We start from the raw sequence: 19323 nt of genomic DNA on the forward strand, positions 1-19323 counted from the left end.
ACTCCAATATTAACACAATTTTTGCAAGATTAAGTCTACCCTGCGGTACCAAAACTAACAAAATTAAGAATAAGACACCCCTGCATATCTATGTATGTATGTATGTATCTATCTATCTATCTATTTATCACAAATGACTTTACTCATAACAATAATGACAAATATATTATTAATGGCTGTTATCTCACACTCAGCCGTTGATCCAAAGCGGGAGTTTTCTGATGAATTGTTTCTATAATAAGACCATGTTTCACATTTAAATGTTCCAAAAGACATTTCTTTGAGTTGCTTACCTAAAGCATCATACATACTTTAATTAATGCACACTTGCACATTTTTTATGTAATTATAGCTACTGGGTTGGTAACTGTAATAAAAGATGTACTTTATAAAATCAAAAATTGCCAGAAGGATAACACTAAACTTCTCCCTGGTGTAACCTGGTTTCTTTGACAATTTCTGATTCTGTTTCAGTAAAAAGTAACTTAGGACCGATAAAAATGAATTCTGTCTCTAGACATTTTTTGTGGCCCATTGACATTAAAGAGCTGCTTTAATAAACTGGATTTTATAGTTTTTTAATAAACTGGAAATGTGTTTAAAGAAACAGGATGTATATAAATGTTCTCTAATATACTGTAATAATGCTAATTGTTCTTGGGATTTTTGAAAAGCAAATTCCAGCAGTCGATTGTGTATCATCTATCTGAATCGATCTCTCAATGTTCTGTTTTACCTTAAATCAAATGGCAGCGTGGGAACAGAAACAATAAGACCTAAATAATAGATGTATTCACCTTTTTGCCGTAAAATTAACAAAAAATTGTTTATTATTACTACACTTTTAACATCAAACTACAGTTAACATCAAAGTATCCATGGAATTTCCTTAGCTACAGTATTCTGTAGTGTGATTCTGTAGTGTGATTCTGTAGTGTGATTCTGTAGTGTGATTCTGACGCTCTCAGTAGAGGGCCCCCATCATTCAGTGATTTCATCACGCTCGCTTCAGACGTCAAACCAGTTCCGGCTCCGGCTCCGGCTCTGGACTTTAGATTGTGAGATCTAAAATGCATTTCAGTGAGGTGGTATTATCACAAGATGCAAGATCGAGCAGAAATGTTGGCCAAGTGAGCAAAAGTAAAGGAGTGAATGTGAATGAGGGTCACAAGTGCCATTTCAGGACTTATGCGAGTCGACTGAGAACAGACTCCGTACTGAAGCCGAGAAGAGAAGAGCCCTAACGCAGATAACAGAGACGTCATCCTCAAAAGTCAGAAAGACTCATTCAAACTAAATCAAACTAAATCATTGTGGGCTTGGCTGTAGATAAATTCTGAATAAAACACGTGCTTGGATTATAAGTTTAACATCTTCCTGATTATTGGACACATTTTGGGGTTAAGCTCTCGCACCAGATAAGAAGAGGCCTTAAGGAAACCAGAAAAGCATGGCTCTAGTGAGAAGCTGTTTTGTATAATTATTACGCCTCTTTAAAAGCATTTTCAGCTTAGCTATCAAACAATAGCACCCTCAAACAGCAGCTCCTGCCAACGCAGCTCCGATGCCCACAGCCACACATTCCAGTTCTGACAAAAGTCTTTGATCATCATTTAGAAATTTGTCATATCAGGCTTGCAAAAACAGAGGCACCTCCCAAATCAGCACTATGCCTCATAATCAAATGGCAGCTGTGATTTTTCTTTCTCCGTGGGGGTCACAGTAGAAAACTGAGAGCTTGGAATCATGCTTCTGATCATTTTCCGTTGAAGGCTTTATACACCCTAACAGAAAATGTCAAGCATCTGTTTTCCCAAATGCTCTGCGCTGGCCTCAAACAAAGGGCGGTACACAAACACATGAAGATCTTAGTGAACTCTGAAATTTCAAAGGGCGTCCTGGTGTCAAGCACCTATTTAAGGGAAAATATCGGTTCAAGATCAGGGCCAGTACTGTGCCTTTGAATGCTCTAGTATAGGATGTTTGGAGAAAAACATGCATTAAGAAGACTTGAGCTTCGCAAGGTGGATCATTCAGTCGGACATAGCATGGTCTAAGCTGGGGTGGCAGCTTAATTGGCAAAATATACTAAACCCCATTAACCTATATGGACATTTTACCAACGAGATCAAATGTAGACTTGAGGACAGATCCCCCAACCCAGTCTGCAGACTGCATAGTTAGGAAAAAGCTTTCGCTCCAAAATTAGTAGCAACCAGTTTTAGAAATGCATGCTAAACAGCCTGAGTGTATTGCTGCTGAACAGCCGTGCACTGGGCTGCCTGCACAGCGAGCACTTCCTCTTGTCACGAGAGTCATTTATTTCTGTACATCAAGCTTCATTCGGCTATTGAATTTGACACTAGAAACCCTGGTATGTGTTGTTGGCATCTAATAAAAATGGCTTGAGGAGCATCCTGCATATATTATTAGCACTGATAACGGTGCCAAAAAAGGCTAATATCTGGGAAGCACAGGAACGCAACCCGAGGACCTCCATTTTTTACCATTATATGGGGGTGGAGGGTCAAACGCAGGCACACCTAGTGGGTAATGTAGCTGAAAGGCCTACAGCAGGCAGGTAGCGCTCAGCGCTCAGCGCTCAGTCTAGCCGGATGCCCCACACAATAAGCGGCAGATGGCGGGCTGGTGGCCACGCGTGCCGGCGCCAGCCATCTGGACAGTGCTGCAGGTAGGAGCGACGCTCGGCCGCGGAGGCCAGGACGCACCGGCTGACTTCAAAGCAACGCAATATGGCCGCTCTTGAAAGGGAGGCGGCGATTTTCCTTAAACTGCGGTCAAGAGAGGATACTTCTCTCTGTTTAGAAGCCAAAGTGACGGTCTGCGATTCTCGGCACCAGAAGGCGAGAGAGAGCGAGAGAGCCACAGACTGGAAGAGTAAGGGAAAGCGAGAGGCACCCAGAGACCGCAGAGGCAGACTCTGTGCACCTGGCATCAGATCCTGAGCAAGCACTTACAGATAGCGGCATGAACAAAACCAGGCCGCTCTCCTCTCATTTCCTGATTGGCTGGAGGGGAGCATAGATAAACAACCAGCCAGTGTTAAGGCTGCCGCAGTAGGACATGGGGGGGGGGGGGGGAAGCAGCAGAATCTGTGCTCTTCCTGTGCATTAGTTGTTTTATGATAAAATTGTGAGTTTGTGATTGAAGACTGTTATTTTACATTATCCTTTACATTTCTTAGGAACATACACTCCACGAAGCTGATTTCCATTTGTCATCAAAATAATAGTAATAATAGTAATAGTATAATAATACATAATAATAATAGCAGGAAATATTAAAGTTCCATAGTCCATAGTCTTATCTGCCAAGCGTGGTTTCCGCCATGGACCGAGGCGTGCATCTGAACATGGTGGCCATTTAATCAGTTAAGGACCATGTGGTGACTGCAGACGACCTGCTCTAATGGAGGAGTCACTTTCCTGTAAGAAAAGGGCCATTGACTGGGACTCCATCAGAAGAGTCAACTTCCTGGAAGACGAGGACCAACGACTATAACTCTTTCAAACAAGTAACTATCCTGGAAGATGAGGACCATCAATTCTGACTCCATAGGAGGAGTCACTTTCCTGTAAGATGAGGGCCATCAACTGTGACTCCTTTGGAAGAGTCACTTTCCTGTAAGATTAAGACCAATGACTGACTCCATCGGAAGATTCACTTTCCTGGAAGACAAGGACCATCGACTGTAACTCTACAGGAGTCACTTTCCTGTAAGATAAGGGCCATCAACTGTGACTCCATCAGAGGAGTCACTTTCCTGGAAGACAAGAATCATCGATTGCAACTCCATCAGAGGAGTCACTTTCCTGGAAGACGAGGATCATCGACTGTGACTCTATCGGATGAGTCACTTTGCTGTAAGATCAGGACCAATGACCGTGAAAGACATATCTCCTACCAGAGAAACTGAGAATATGAATAGAGGATTTGCTGGTTCTGTTGTAATTTTTAATATCTATTTGGTACACATACGTTTTTGGTAACAGAACCGTGGAAATGAGTCAAAGTGGTGCTGCACTGGACTCCCTTGAGAGTTATTCTTTTTATGCGCAGATGAAAAATGTACATTTCAAAAGAACTGTCTGATGAAAGGGTTGCTACATAACTTTTGGCACAAAGTTTTTATTAACAAAATATTCAGGTAAAATGCCAATAAAATTTCTAACATAAAATTTTTGTTGTATATTTTGTTTTAGAAGGTGCCAGGTCATATTATTACAAAGCCTAAATGTTCATCCCAATTTAAAAAAGCCTCCTATTGACTTGCTATGAATCAGAAAAGCAGCATTACCCTTATGATCACATTCTTATGTAAATCCTAAAATCCCAGATTTTTACTGAATGACTTTCCATTTTTTTAAGATTAAAAGATACATTTAAATTTCCTTTTTATAGTTACTTTGCATTTTATTTGATAGATTATTCGTGAAGTGCTTTGCATTTTGCAAGAACTGCACATTTCCCTTATCCCCCTATAATATATATTATACATATACATTTTGAAACACTCAAGAGATGCAAAGGACAAGTGAAAAATGTAGATTGGTTTTTTTTGTTGAGGAATGAAAAGTAAATGGTGTATCTAAGGGAGCATGCGCACGCCGCTAGAGCTCCGCACAGCAGAGTGCAGACATATTTAAGAGGCCCCACTGAAATCTCATGTCACATGATCACCTCTTTGGCCAGGTTCCTATTTGCCTTCAGGACGGGAGTCAACACCACCACCGCTGGACTATTGACAGAGGGAATCCCACATATTTCACCTGAAGCACAATTACTATGATTCTGATTTTGAATGCGCCATCTTGGCTGAATAGCACGGTAGCGATTAGCTGGAAGTATGCATGGATTGACCATCTTTGTTCAAAAAGAACCCACAGCCAAGGCTTGTACGATTTAATTAGTCTCATAACAGAAGGTGACTGAAAGGCAGCAGCCTGTTGATCACAGCTAGAGTGTGGAGCTGAACCTCTAAACCATGTGCAATGTTCGACAGCACAAGCTGCCATACGGTCATGCAGAGGAGGCGAGAGAACGTGGCACTCGGACATCCTGCCGTGGACTCTCTCTAGTCGTCCTGCCGTGGACGCTCTCTGGTCGTCCTGCCGTGGACGCTCTCTGGTCGTCCTGCCGTGGGCGCTCCCTGGCCGTCCTGCCGTGGGCGCTCCCTGGACGTCCTGCCGTGGACGCTCCCTGGCCGTCCTGCCGTGGGCGCTCCCTGGCCGTCCTGCCGTGGGCGCTCCCTGGACGTCCTGCCGTGGGCGCTCCCTGGACGTCCTGCCGTGGGCGCTCCCTGGTCGTCCTGCCGTGGGCGCTCCCTGGACGTCCTGCCGTGGGCGCTCCCTGGACGTCCTGCCGTGGGCGCTCCCTGGTCGTCCTGCCGTGGACGCTCTCTGGACATAAGCCATGCTCCTCCTTCAGACCGTGCTCTGAGTGCCCAGGAGCCGCAACTTTAATTCAAGATCTTAGCACTGAATCAGCATCTCATAAAGCAGCCAGTCAAACCCCACTGGAGTACTTGTGTAAATGAATCCTTTTTATATGACTATTTTAATACCTCTTCTTTGGCACCTAAGACGTATACCTATTTTACATAATTACTTCAGCTTCTTTGGATTTTACCCGCAGTCTAAAGAAATTTATGTATTTATAATGAGAACCAACAGATAAAAGGCATATCTTTTCAAATCCATTTGAAATAATGACACGGTAAGTATAGAAATTACCCGCCGTAAAAGTTTCAGGATGGTTTCGAAAACCTTGTATCTGGAGTGTAAGACAGAAACATCCATATATTATGGCTCAAACTTTTCCATTAGTAGGAAAACAGAGGAGTGAGGATGGTACCAAATGGGAATCGCAAGGGTGAGTTTAAGAGTTCTGTGTAAAATGGGCCACTGGAGGCTGCAGGGAGCGTTCCTCACTTTCCTGCAACTCGCTTCCTTTGATGATCTTCGTTACAAAGCTGTTGTTGCTTTTATTTAACAGAAAATGCAGCTCCATTTCAACATTTGCTTAGTTCAACACAAAGCAATGGGCGATAGGCCCTTTTACTGCACGATAAATTTTCATTTCAAAAATCCTACTTTTCTTTCAGAGTCAATATAATATACCTATAACCACTATCAAAGCACCATGTGGGAAGTAACTGTGATAGTCTGCCAACACTATTCACAGATGTGTTAATCAAGATGTGGTCTGGCCACAGAAAAACAGATCTCATGCGTCAGAGATAGGAAACAAGCAATATTCTTTTGAAGAAGGACAACATTTAATATTGGGGAAAACATCCATCAATCCATCTTCCATAGCTGCTTATCAGGCACAGGTCACAGCAAGCCTGGAGACCATAGTAGAAGAGATTCTACTTATTTAGCCGACACTCAACAAAAGGAGCGGACATCGAGGGTGCACATCATACACACGCAGGGAGAATCAGAAACCGTGATTAACCCAATTGCCGACATTTTGGACTGGAGAGAGAAACCAGAGGACATAAAGGCTGGGTGAACACATACAGAGCTGGGGGTGGGACTCGAACCCAGGTCCTAGAGGCATGAGCTCTACCCACTGTGCCAACACGCTGTCCCATGTCACTGGCTGGAAAACAATACATAAAAAATAAGCACTGCTAATGGGCGGCGGAGAGCGGAGCTCGGCCAGTACTCAGCATTAAAAGGCAGAACCTGGAAGAGACTTTTAGCACATCTGAATGTGTCAAATGCAGATTCTGGAATCAGGTCCTAATCAGCTACTAGAAATGTTAAACACAAAAGTGTCTGTAAAGCCCACACCACCAAAGGAAGGGGAAAAAAACACGCCGGTTCTTTTATAGAAATAAAGAACCGCTGACATTGAGAGTCCAGCTTGCTGCTGTATAAACAGCATGATCTCCAGCTCATCATCCATGAGGTACAGCTGCTCTGAAGGTCGTACACTATGGATTTCCCTAGTCCATGGAGTTATTACCCTAGAAATCATCTTCAAACTTGGTCCTTCAAACCAAAGTTGAACAATTTCATCCCTATCCCTGAGTGGGTGTTCATGACCTGCTTAAGCAGCCCAAGTGCTTTGGCCCCCAGTCGTCACCATAATGGGAAACGTCTATTGTTGCATCTCGACACAGGCAGACATAAGATATGATGAAGTGACGATAAAAGGCACAGGAGCCTCACCAGGCTTCGCTGGGCACGACACAGCAAGAAGATGATGTGTGTCTGGATCAGTACTGTTTTACCTGCACATTTTACATCAACAAGCATCAGCACAGCAGCTCGTCTTAAGAGGAGGACATGGACAGCCATGGAAGGGTGCTGGCAAATCGCCCTCCGAGGAGAAACCCCATGGACAGACGAGGTTCCTGTGACATCAGGAGACGGCCTAAATGAAGCCACTCCTGTAGATTCTCTGGAGGGAGACGTTGACTTGAATCCCATTTTCCGGATGCGGGGGACACATTGCATCAGGCCTGTCCGTCGGGGATGAGTAATCACACGGGTCCAGACAATGGGTAATGATTAATGTTCCCCTGGGCAATTGGACTGGAGACATGGAGCAACTGGTTTCGGGAGGAGATCTAGGGGGAGAGCCAGATTATTTCTGCCAAGAGAAACAGCTCAGAAAGAAGAAAAGGGTCACAATTTCGTAAGGGGGGAGGCCAGGGGGTGAATCCTAAACAAACGTATTATTGGTGTGTGAATAAGTATGAATGTAGACTGCAGGGCTCACAAGGTGCCCGGTGCAGAGAGAGCAGGAAAACGGCAAGCAGTACCTCTGCCGAAGGCCGCACATTCCTATTTAATATTTTTAACCAAAATGTGTCTGTATTATTTTTATATATTCCAAAAATAACTAACATTTCTGGCGCAGGATTATAAGAAATGTAATTTAATGATGCACCCCTGGTTCTTAAGGAATGCAGCTGTTCTTGTCTAAAACCAAAAATTTCATGATACAATTAAGAACTGAATCACTTGCCTTGTGGTGATACTTTTTAAAATATATCTCAGTTGGTTGAAATGATGATTTTACTTTCTTGGAAAGAGTCCATTGAAATCCACGTAGACAAATAAAAAATATATATTATTGGAAAAAGTGAATTAGAATTCCATGCCTCTTAACTCACTATGGGAATTTATAAATTAGTTTATAAAAATGTTCTATAAGATGTATTGAACTTGAAAATGTGCGTTATTTAGTCACTTTATTTTTTCCTAAGAACTTTATCAAATAATTGCTCTTATAATAGATAATTTAGTTTATTTGTTATTATTTTGCGTGTGTTTTTATGTGGACTAGTTTCTCAGGAATGTTTCTCTGGAATACGCCTTGAAATATGCGATACCAATTATCCTGCATTCTTTAATAGTGTGCATATGGAGTTAATGCCAAGGTACAGGTTTTAAAAGTCATTATGTAACTAAACCTGACTGCCTCATTCGCAGCATCCACAGAAGACTTCAGAGATTATAATGTGGGAAATGTGCAAATCCATTGGCGGTCAAAACATAAGGCTTTGGAAATATTCCAGAAATTCTGAGAAATAGAAAACCCCTCTTCAGCCCATTACATTCTGACTATTAAATAGGACACAGTGTGGCGAGTATCGCTGCGGCACTGGGTATCGGTGCGTGAACAGGGAAGACCACAAAGACCATTTAAACAAGCTATCCGTCTGATCCTTGTCTGGGGAGACACCTTGTAATGGTTTTTGCGCACTCTTGTATTAATCATGTCAGAAGCACTTAGCGGCCCCCCTCCACACGCCTTTACCACACAGCTCAGAGCGTACGGCGCCCTCCCCAGTGTAACAGGCCTTATTCTTCCCATTTATCCCCTAACTGACAACCAGTGGTGCAACAGTTCCATTAATAGCGTTCACCCCCCCCACCAACCCTCACGGTCTGCCCAAACAACAACAATCTGCTAGCAAATGATCACTGTACAGGTCTGCTGGTTTTGTGCAGCACGTGGACTCTCACATGCTGAAGTGAACGTGCATTCCTGAATGCTAACCCATGGCATTAAACAGCTTCACGATGCTTATTTCTACTGCAAGGATGATGCAGCCCAAAGGCAAATGCAGCACCCTCGCAGCATCCTCACGGCACCCGTGCAGCAGCACCCACACAGCTCGCATGCCACGGAACCCACACAGCACCCGTCCAGCAGCACCCACGCAGCACCCGTCCAGCAGCACCCACTCAGCACCTGTGCAGCAGCACCCGTCCATCAGCACCCACACAGCTTGCATGCCACGGAACCCACACAGCACCCGTCCAGCAGCACCCACTCAGCACCCGTCCAGCAGCACCCGTCCATCAGCACCCACACAGCTTGCATGCCACAGAACCCACGCAGCACCCATCCAGCAGCACCCACGCAGCTTACATGCCACGGAACCCACACAGCACCTGTCCAGCAGCACCCACGCAGAACCCGTCCAGCAGCACCCGTCCATCAGCACCCACACAGCTTGCATGCCACGGAACCCACACAGCACCCGTCCAGCAGCACCCACTCAGCACCCGTCCAGCAGCACCCGTCCATCAGCACCCACACAGCTTGCATGCCACAGAACCCACGCAGCACCCATCCAGCAGCACCCACGCAGCTTACATGCCACGGAACCCACACAGCACCTGTCCAGCAGCACCCACGCAGAACCCGTCCAGCAGCACCCGTCCATCAGCACCCACACAGCTTGCATGCCACGGAACCCACACAGCACCCGTCCAGCAGCACCCACGCAGCACCCGTCCAGCAGCACCCGTTCATCAGCACCCACACAGCTTACATGCCACGGAACCCACGCAGCACCCGTCCAGCAGCACCCACTCAGGACCCGTCCAGCAGCACCCACGCAGCACCCACTCAGCACCCGTCCATCAGCACCCACGCAGCTTGCATGCCACGGAACCCAGCAGCACTCACTCAGCACCCATCCAGCAGCACCCACTCAGCACCCGTCCAGCAGCACCCATGCAGCACCCACGCAGCTATGTAGAGCAGCAGTAAGGTCACTACTGTCTGGGGCAGACAGATTGGCTAGGGTGCAAACCGGTGAGCCTGATGCAGGTGACCTTAACTGTACTGCCAAAATGAAATAAGTACCTGCGAGCGGGTGTCACCGGGGTTAAGATCATTAGCTAAAGGGAGGAGTGCCGTTAAAAAAAGTTATGAGACATCTGTGTTGATAAAGCTATATTTAAAAGCGGGAGTTTAATAGCTTATACTTTTAGCAATTACAGCTGTAAGTTATAAACAGCAACAACCAATGTGCCGAACAGAGTGAATGGTTTGATACGCTGCTTATTTTTTAAAGAAATTCGGCAGCAATCGGTGGTTTTAACAGTGACTGTGCCTTTAATAGCCTGATCTGAAGATTTTACGATAAAGGTTTTTTGTAGAAAGACAAAAGGTTATAAAGCCTAAAGGTATCATCCACGGCTAACAGACAGAGACTCTTTTTCTCTTCGTATATTGAGTGGTCTGTTGCATCCAAAGGAAACATGCATCAGATTATAGCTTTAACTGTCTGCATTATTCTCATAGACACAGATACATTGCATTCACCCCAAAGACCTATCGTGTTAAGCGAAGAGCCCATTGAGGCCAACACTTTTAAAGATTAAAAACATGCTGGTGTGCATCTGTGATTAACTGCGACTCATACACCGGGCTCTTCATTACTGTTGGAGATCAGGTATACATTATTCCTTCATTTTCTCTTTGGGGCACTTGGTTTTCCATAAATATTACTTGCCGAGATGCATGTGGAGAGCTTCGCGGAAGAGCTCCTTCATTGTAAAAGAGCTAATGAAAGCTATACACATCTGCAGTTGCCAGGGATACCTCTCTGTGCTGTTATCCTATCATCATACCCGCGAGAAAGGCTAACCATAACCTTAAAGGGGAGGATCGCCTTTAATACTGGAAAAGTCTGTTTGAAATATCCAGTTGGGGTTACTCCCCCCCCCATAAAAAAGACGGGCCTCCTGACAGGTATTATTGACAGAGGATTCTGAAGGCATGCTCATATACAGACAGTACAGGGTCTTGCGGGTTCACTGAGGGAGCCTTTGTACATGATACCAAATGGAGAGCTATTCACGCTGATGTTCTGCAGCTGAGGGCTATCCACGCTGATGTTCTGCAGCTGAGGGCTATCCACGCTGATGTTCTGCAGATGAGGGCTATCCACGCTGATGTTCTGCAGCTGAGGGCTATCCACGCTGATGTTCTGCAGATGAGTGCTATCCACGCTGATGTTATGCAGATAAGGGACATCCATGCTGATGTTTTGCAGCTGAGGGCTATCCACGCTGATGTTCTGCAGATGAGGGCTATCCATGCTGATGTTCTGCAGCTGAGGGCTATCCACGCTGATGTTCTGCAGATAAGGGACATCCATGCTGATGTTCTGCAGCTTTACTGAAGGCATCGGCCATGGAGAGAGGTCAGAGAACTGGAGACAAGACCAGAACCACCAGCCAGACACATAACTCCAGGTTCATTCCAAGAGGTATTAGAACAGATTTTCACACCTGATTCCCTGTTTTGTTGTCTGCTGGGAATCGGCAGGGCCTAAAAAAATATCCTTGGCTCACAGACATGGTATCTGTGGTGTGCAACTACAGAAGGTGTGTTAACCCAGGGTCAGTGTTGGCATGGAGCTTCATGTGCCCTGGCCAGAGACATTTGCTTGCGGCTGCTGCAGAGGGTCCAGTTTGATTCAACAAATAAGCAGTAACACAGAGTGCCATGTCTATCCCATCTGTAGTCCACAAGAAGCCGATGAACCGGTACAATCATACCGTCAAAGTGATGTGATAAATACTGTGACCCTTAACCTTGAGAACACAGAGGTAATTACAGGAGGGGGACCGGGGGACCCCATACATGCTGAAAATGTTGGCGCCAGGGGCAGATATCCTGTAACGCTGTAACTGTCACTGCCACCTACAGCAAATCAAATACAGGCTAAATCAAAGGCAATGCACACCTAGTAAAGAAACCACATTTTAATGTGGCTTCCACAGCGTTTGAGGATATGATATCATCTACAGATATTCAATAAGATTGTCTACACTAAAAAAACCTTGTAAGTTAAAATACAATGTTGCTAGACCACAGGTATGAAACGTGTGTGCCCAGTACTTTTTTCTACAACAATGCCATTTCATTAACATTTAAAAATTGATTTAGTTGAACTGCAGGACATGTGACTTTGTTGCTGAAAGCTCAGCTCCCGACTGTCATTCATCATGCCAATGCCATCTCCCAATGCCATATCCCAATGCCATCTCCCACAGGTTGGCATATCTAGGTTTAAAAAACAAAAAAACAAGTGTGGAAGCGGCTACAGCCTTGACATTGTCCTCATACTGACTTTGTGATTCTGTTAGCCCTTAGGAAAATGGCAGCTGTAAAAACACCAAATTAAAAAGTATAATATTCACAATCCTCTTCCCGTAGTCAAAATGACACGCAGTCTTTTAAACAAGGTAAGCATATGAAACATGAACCATGACAAAAAATGCAAATTCCTTCAATAAAAGAAAGATAACAAAGCAAAAAACAGAAAAGGACAGAACAAAATCTCTCCTGAATGAACACAACTGACATCCCATCCAGTCCGAAGATGATACAGTAAATATTACTATGAAGAATGTTTCAGGACAATACCTGCAAAACACATGACTGGCTTCACATGGTAGCAGATAAACTGGCAAAGGCTCCAGATTGCGAGGCGCGCTGCCACCCCCACGCACAAGTCAAGAACCAAGAAAGGCAGGCGCTGGGGGGGCGCCAGAAAAGAGGGTGACTGAAACTCGGCGTAATTAATAGTTCTGATTAAAGTGACAGAAAGAGGACAGATATTCAGGACAAAACCTGAGTTTGAAAAATGTGCATGATATTGCATCAACTCGGGGGAGAACCAGAGTAAGCTCACACTCCAGAACCCTGGAGCGAAGAGAAGTGGGTGTGGCCTTCTGGGGGGCGGAGCAAATCAGGGGAAACGCCCTGTTACTTACCTCGAACCTATTTATAGGTTTCAAGGCTGTCCCTCAACACATCAAACCATTTTACATTATATATACGCATATATATATCCGCATACATGTATATATACATATAAACACACATACTTGTATTTGTACATATAAACACACATACTTGTTTATGTACATATATACACACATACATGTATATGTACATATAAACATACATACATGTATATGTACATATATACACACATACACCCCTGGTAAGAGTTGATTTCCCGGTGGCTGCAGACCAAGTCATTTATCTTGCCACATGGAGGTACTACATGCAGGGATGGTTGATTCTCCTCAAGACAACATCACTAATGGAGACCCAAACCCTAAAGGTTTCATAGCTTACGGCCATACCACCCTGTACTTAATCTAGTGGCTTACTCTAGTCTGAGATGACCAGAGAAAATCTATTTCTCTCTTAAATAGTCTATTAATGTTATATCTGATGATGAATTTCAGCTACACAGTTCCTGCTGTTTCAAGAAGAGTGAAAATCAAAGACATCCCTGCATTGAACCCTTGAGACAGTGTTTTGTCTTTTGTTGCAGTTATGCCCGTCATACATAATATCTTGTTAGTTCTTTTTTATTGGTGCTGGGGTTAAGGAGTTCAATATGGCTTTCATTTGATACCTAAATTAGTTACCAGCATATCCAATATTGAGCAAAAATTTTCAATAAATAGTGGATATTTATTGAATAGTAGTAATTAGGACTGAATAAACAACTAAACATAACTGAGGATATTTTCTGAATTAGCTGTGAATTGCTTAAATAAGTTCAGAGCAAGCAAAGGCAGTTTTTTTCATAAAACGAATGTGCAGTTGCAGCATAGAAGCCATTATGGTTTCTGCTTTTTCTATTCAGTTTGAAAATATTCAAAATATTTCCAAAAATTACCTAGGAAAAGTATAAATGTAATTTCTAAAATGCTTAGCAAACAGAGCTCTGCTCTAAAAGAACCTTGTTTAACTGAAAACTAATAACAGTACCAGGGTTACCTAGGCAACAGTGCAGTCAAAACCAGGCTTTTCTGAGCGTCTGATTTCAAGAGATCCTTGCTATGTATTTGTTAACAGTAATTTCATCACTGCAGTTAAAATCCCAAAGCAATCAAGGATACAATAGATTTCAATAAACTATTGAAACTCTGCCTTCTTGGTCAGGTGTGTCTGCATATCTATCAAATGTTCTGCAGAAAGTTAATCAGAGTGCAATTTTTTACGAGCATGACTCCTACAGACATGGCACTGCTTGGTTTTTAAAATCCCATAAATAAGATATAAACTTCAGAATGTTTGGAAATACAAGATCAAACATTTGGAGGACAGCGAAAAGATAATGTCCACTTTTGCTGAAGGCTTGCTTTGAGATTTTACTTTAAAAATTAAAAGCAAGAACAAAGTTGATAAAAAAAAAGTAGGCAGTAGATGTAGTGTATGACTTTAGCTAATAAAGAAGAACATTTCAAAGGTGTTGCGATGTTCCCAGTCTAAATTATAAAATGGATAATGGATGTTAGTAACAATTACTCTTGTACGATTCAGCTGGGGACCGTTAGGTAAATGATTGAAATTCAAGAGCGCAAGACAGGTATTTGTGCACCGAGATAATTTCAAACATGAATAGAACATTTAATTCTATAAGCAGGCTCGTAGGCCCCCAGACAAACTGATTAGTCATCATAATCCCCAAAGACCAAGTAAATGGCAAACATACAATATTTGTTTTCTCTCTGTGAGCACGAGACTTGGACTTCCCTAGCTCTTTAATGGCCATGGAATGAACGGGTTGGGCCTGACTATTGGCCGGAAGCCTTAGAAGACGTGCTCCATGGCTGAGCCAGTCGCTGAGAGTAAAGGCCACTTCTCCCTACCCTTCCCTTTCCACACTCTGACTCTGCTCTGCTGAGTGCAGAAATGAAAAACTTCTGAGTTCAATGAACCACCTAAAGCTAATCTGTGTCACTCCACTCTTGTATTACATAACAAGTATTTTTCCCCGTTTTTTTTTGTATTTTTTTATAAAACCAAATATAAGTAAGGGTAACATGTTAAGAAATGCAATTAGACAAGCTTCATTGGTTTTATTGCCTGTGGTTACACACTGTTGATGTGATACAAAGAAAGGTGGCATTTATTTTGGGGTATATCGCTGTTCACGCTACTGTGCATATCCACCAACTGCTTAAGATAATGCTAACTTGCGATAACGTATCAATTCTTTGACGTAAATCCTTAATGAAAAGGTTGAGCAGGAGCGTTAGATGCGATGGAAACTGAGATACAACACAAATTAAATGAAGCAAGAATTATCACTGAAGTTTCATGCAAAGAAATCGACCATGACTGGCTGTCGAATTATTTTTTTCCCCTCAGACATATTTGCATGCAGACATGAACGTCAGGAAGACACAGGCTGCTAACATAGCTTTCAGCTGTGCGACTCTTATTCAGGCACATCTACGATTTATTTACAAAGCCACACAGTCTCAGCAAACACACTAGCAAACTAACAGTTGTATTGTTGCAGGTTGTATCCATTTATCACTTTTGTAACTTTTTCACTGCTTCCATTTACTCAAAACATGACAAAGCCCTGAAATATACTCAACAGGAGCCAGCCCCATAATTTTTTATCTATATTAACGGTTTAAATGAAGTCCAGGTCTTTCTCTATTTGAACCAATGTACAGTAATAATTTGATCACTGGCTGGTTTAAAGGTTTTAGGAGGCTGTGGGCAAAACAATCAGCAGTACGATAAAGAAATACATTCAAATTTCTGACAATTTTTACTCAAGCCTGGCAACTTTCATACTGTAGGTTTGTCAGGATGCTGCTTCAAATACCACTGATACAGATTGGGAAGCCTAGTGGCGTGTGCGTGTTACTGCGGCCCTGATCCAGAGGAGAAAAGGAGAGGCCTAGATAGATAGCGGATGCATCTATCAAAGATTGCAGAAGAACAGTCACACAGCGCAGGATTAGGAACAACAAATATCCAGAGGCAATTCAGAGGCAGGAGAGAAAAAGGTACCACTGGAAAAAAAAATACGGTGTGACTGAAGACACTTCAGTTCTCAAAGTGCCATCCTGTGACACTGGTGAGCACACATAGAGGTCTCTCAGATGGTAATACACAGTGGTGAGACACTGGTGAGCACACATAGAGGTCTCTCAGATGGTAATACACAGCGGTGAGACACTGGTGAGCACACATAGAGGTCTCTCAGATGGTAATACACAGTGGTGAGACACTGGTGAGCACACATAGAGGTCTCTCAGATGGTAATACACAGTGGTGAGACACTGGTGAGCACACATAGAGCTCTCTCAGATGGTACTACACAGTGGTGAGTCACTGGTGAGCACACATAGAGGTCTCTCAGATGGTAATACACAGTGGTGAGACACTGGTGAGCACACATAGAGGTCTCTCAGATGGTACTACACAGTGGTGAGTCACTGGTGAGCACACATAGAGCTCTCTCAGATGGTAATACACAGTGGTGAGACACTGGTGAGCACACATAGAGGTCTCTCAGATGGTAATACACAGTGGTGAGACACTGGTGAGCACACATAGAGGTCTCTCAGATGGTAATACACAGTGGTGAGACACTGGTGAGCATACATAGAGGTCTCTCAGATGGTAATACACAGTGGTGAGTCACTGGTGAGCACACATAGAGGTCTCTCAGATGGTAATACACAGTGGTGAGACACTGGTGAGCACACATAGAGGTCTCTCAGATGGTAATACACAGTGGTGAGACACTGGTGAGCACATATAGAGGTCTCTCAGATGGTAATACACAGTGGTGAGACACTGGTGAGCACACATAGAGGTCTCTCAGATGGTAATACACAGTGGTGAGACACTGGTGAGCACACATAGAGGTCTCTCAGATGGTAATACACAGTGGTGAGACACTGGTGAGCACACATAGAGGTCTCTCAGATGGTAATACACAGTGGTGAGTCAGCAAACAGGAAAGCACCGAACGAGGTTCTGCTTCATCCCCCGATTGGCAAGAGGAACAACAGACCAAGACAGACATTTCTGCGCATGTGCTTTTACAGCAGTCCCCTTAGTCTCATTGCAGACTGCCTTTGCAACCAATCAAATAAATAGAATTATTTCCAGGATTAATCATGAGCTAGAGATACCAACTGGTTAATGTGATCCACAGGTAAGTGTTCCGGACGGGATGCCAGTCCATCACAGGTGACAGACACAGTGTGCAATTTAGATATGCCAGTCAGCCCAACTATTACTGGGCTGCTGGAAGACATCTGCAGAACTCTAGCCAGCTAGGGAAAGGAACTGCAGAGATGGAGAGCTGGGATTCGAACCACCAGCCATAGAGATGCAAGGCAACAATGCGAGCCACTGAACCACCAAGCTACAGTACCTATCGCAGAACGAAGGTAGAGAAAATGACAGTGACAGCAGATTCTGCTTTAGGTCTTTAGGTCTTGCTTGTTTTGTGGACTTTGGCATTACTACCAAGACACAGAAAAACCTAAACTGGGCTTTAAACTAACCTAGCAGCAGCATGATGTGCTCCTATTGGAGGATTCCTTTGAAGGTACGATTGTTTGAATGTATATTGTTTGAAGTAAACATAATAAGTCATACACCTTCTTAAAATGATATCATTACCTGTTCCTATAGAGCAAAGTCAGATCATCAGCAGACGTCCTAAGCACGGCTCTTTCTCTTGGTCACTTTGAATCCTGCCTTCTCGGTCCTCCTCAGTTTGCTCACCTACAGGAAGGAGATCCAGAGCACAGTCAGGAACGAGAACAACAACGTCCACAAGAAAACTGAAGAAGACTCCACCGTTTGACCAGGCTGCTCCCAGCAGCTGAACCACGCCCAGCGACCCCAGTGACCTCCAGGGGGGGGGGGGTGTACATCTTGCCATCCACTGTGTGATGAGGCTGTTCCCAGCACCTGAACCACACTCAGCCACCCCCACAAAGAACAGTGAGTGAATTTCGAGGAGCACACTTCACCCGATAAAACTGAGCTTGACCTCAGAACGTGGAGATACAATGACGGAATTAGGACTTTTTTCTTCCACTTTGCCTACTCAGCACTACGCCAGCAGAAATTCTGGACTTTTTCCTCATGCCTTCCAAAGAGGCTAGAGCTCAGGGCAAGACGGCTCGAGCGGGGTCACGCCGCTTTTAAAGCCAGAGCGCCAGAGAGACCTTTAGCACGCGCTAATCCAGCCCAGCAGCCCGTTTCTTTGGAAAACAAAAATAAAGGAGCTATTTTTACAATTAACTACTTCACTTTGAACAGCCTCACAAGCAAATCCTTCACCACAGGCTGTTACACTTGTACACACGAGGTTCAGCAAGCAGCCTGGAGAAGACAGCAGTAAAACAGAGCTACATGCCATTAATAATACACCAGCAGAAGAGATGGGAATCAATTAGATATCATTTTGGCATGAATAAAATGTTCATAATTGATGCAGGTTCTTGTGCATAATGCATGCTTGTCAGCATATCTCCATGTGACATAACTTGTGAGGGAGTGTGTGTGGGGTGTGTGCGTGGGGGGGGGGTTATAGTGCAGGCCCAATCGCTGTTCTGACTATGGCATTTACAGGGGCAGTGTGTGACTCAGCAGGGTGAATTGCTGTGGTTGTCCACAGGTTGCCTGATCAAATCCCAGAGTAGGAAGACTAATTTCATGCTGTACACTGTGTATTGCGCACAATGGGTATATTATACAGGTGGAATCCAATATATCTTGTATAATGTTTTTAAGATAAGTGCTGTGTGGTGTTTATTACAAGTTCTCATCCTCACCAATTCACCACAATTCCTCAGACACACAGAGTCCCTGGCAAATAAAGTCTGACTCTCACTTTGATTCTGATTGGCCATGGGGCCCTTATCCCCCACCTGCTCCTTTAATTATGATTGGCTATGGGGCCCTTGAGCAAGGCCCTTATCCCCCATCTGCTCCTGGGATTGGCTGACCCTGCTTCCAATTGTATGGCATTAAATTGTATTGTATACCAACTCAGACTCGGCACAGAAGATAAAGAGTGAAGATTTAGCAGAATAAACAACCGGCAGAATGGCTGACATCCTTCTTACAGAATCTTCAGAAAATATACACAAAAAATGTTGGGGTCTGCGCAGGCCCCCACGCTGAGGTGAGCTAACAATGCTGGGGTCTGCGCAGGCCCCCACGCTGAGGTGAGCTAAC

The 19323-nt window shown here is 44.1% G+C and overlaps 1 protein-coding gene across 3 annotated transcripts in view; it reads right to left on the reverse strand.

The window, feature by feature from the left end:
- Positions 1–19323, reverse strand: part of LOC111834568 (fragile histidine triad diadenosine triphosphatase) — a 237073-nt gene that overhangs the window by 214242 nt on the left and 3508 nt on the right. For all 3 annotated transcript variants that reach the window (XM_023794006.2, XM_023794007.2, XM_023794004.2), the window contains exon 2: positions 17755–17859. The gene's annotated coding sequence lies outside the window, so the exon portion shown is untranslated. The remainder of the gene's footprint in view (positions 1–17754; positions 17860–19323) is intronic.

This window comes from Paramormyrops kingsleyae, chromosome 8 (genome assembly GCF_048594095.1).
Source record: "Paramormyrops kingsleyae isolate MSU_618 chromosome 8, PKINGS_0.4, whole genome shotgun sequence".
In the NCBI taxonomy this organism is placed as follows: Eukaryota; Metazoa; Chordata; class Actinopteri; order Osteoglossiformes; family Mormyridae; genus Paramormyrops; species Paramormyrops kingsleyae.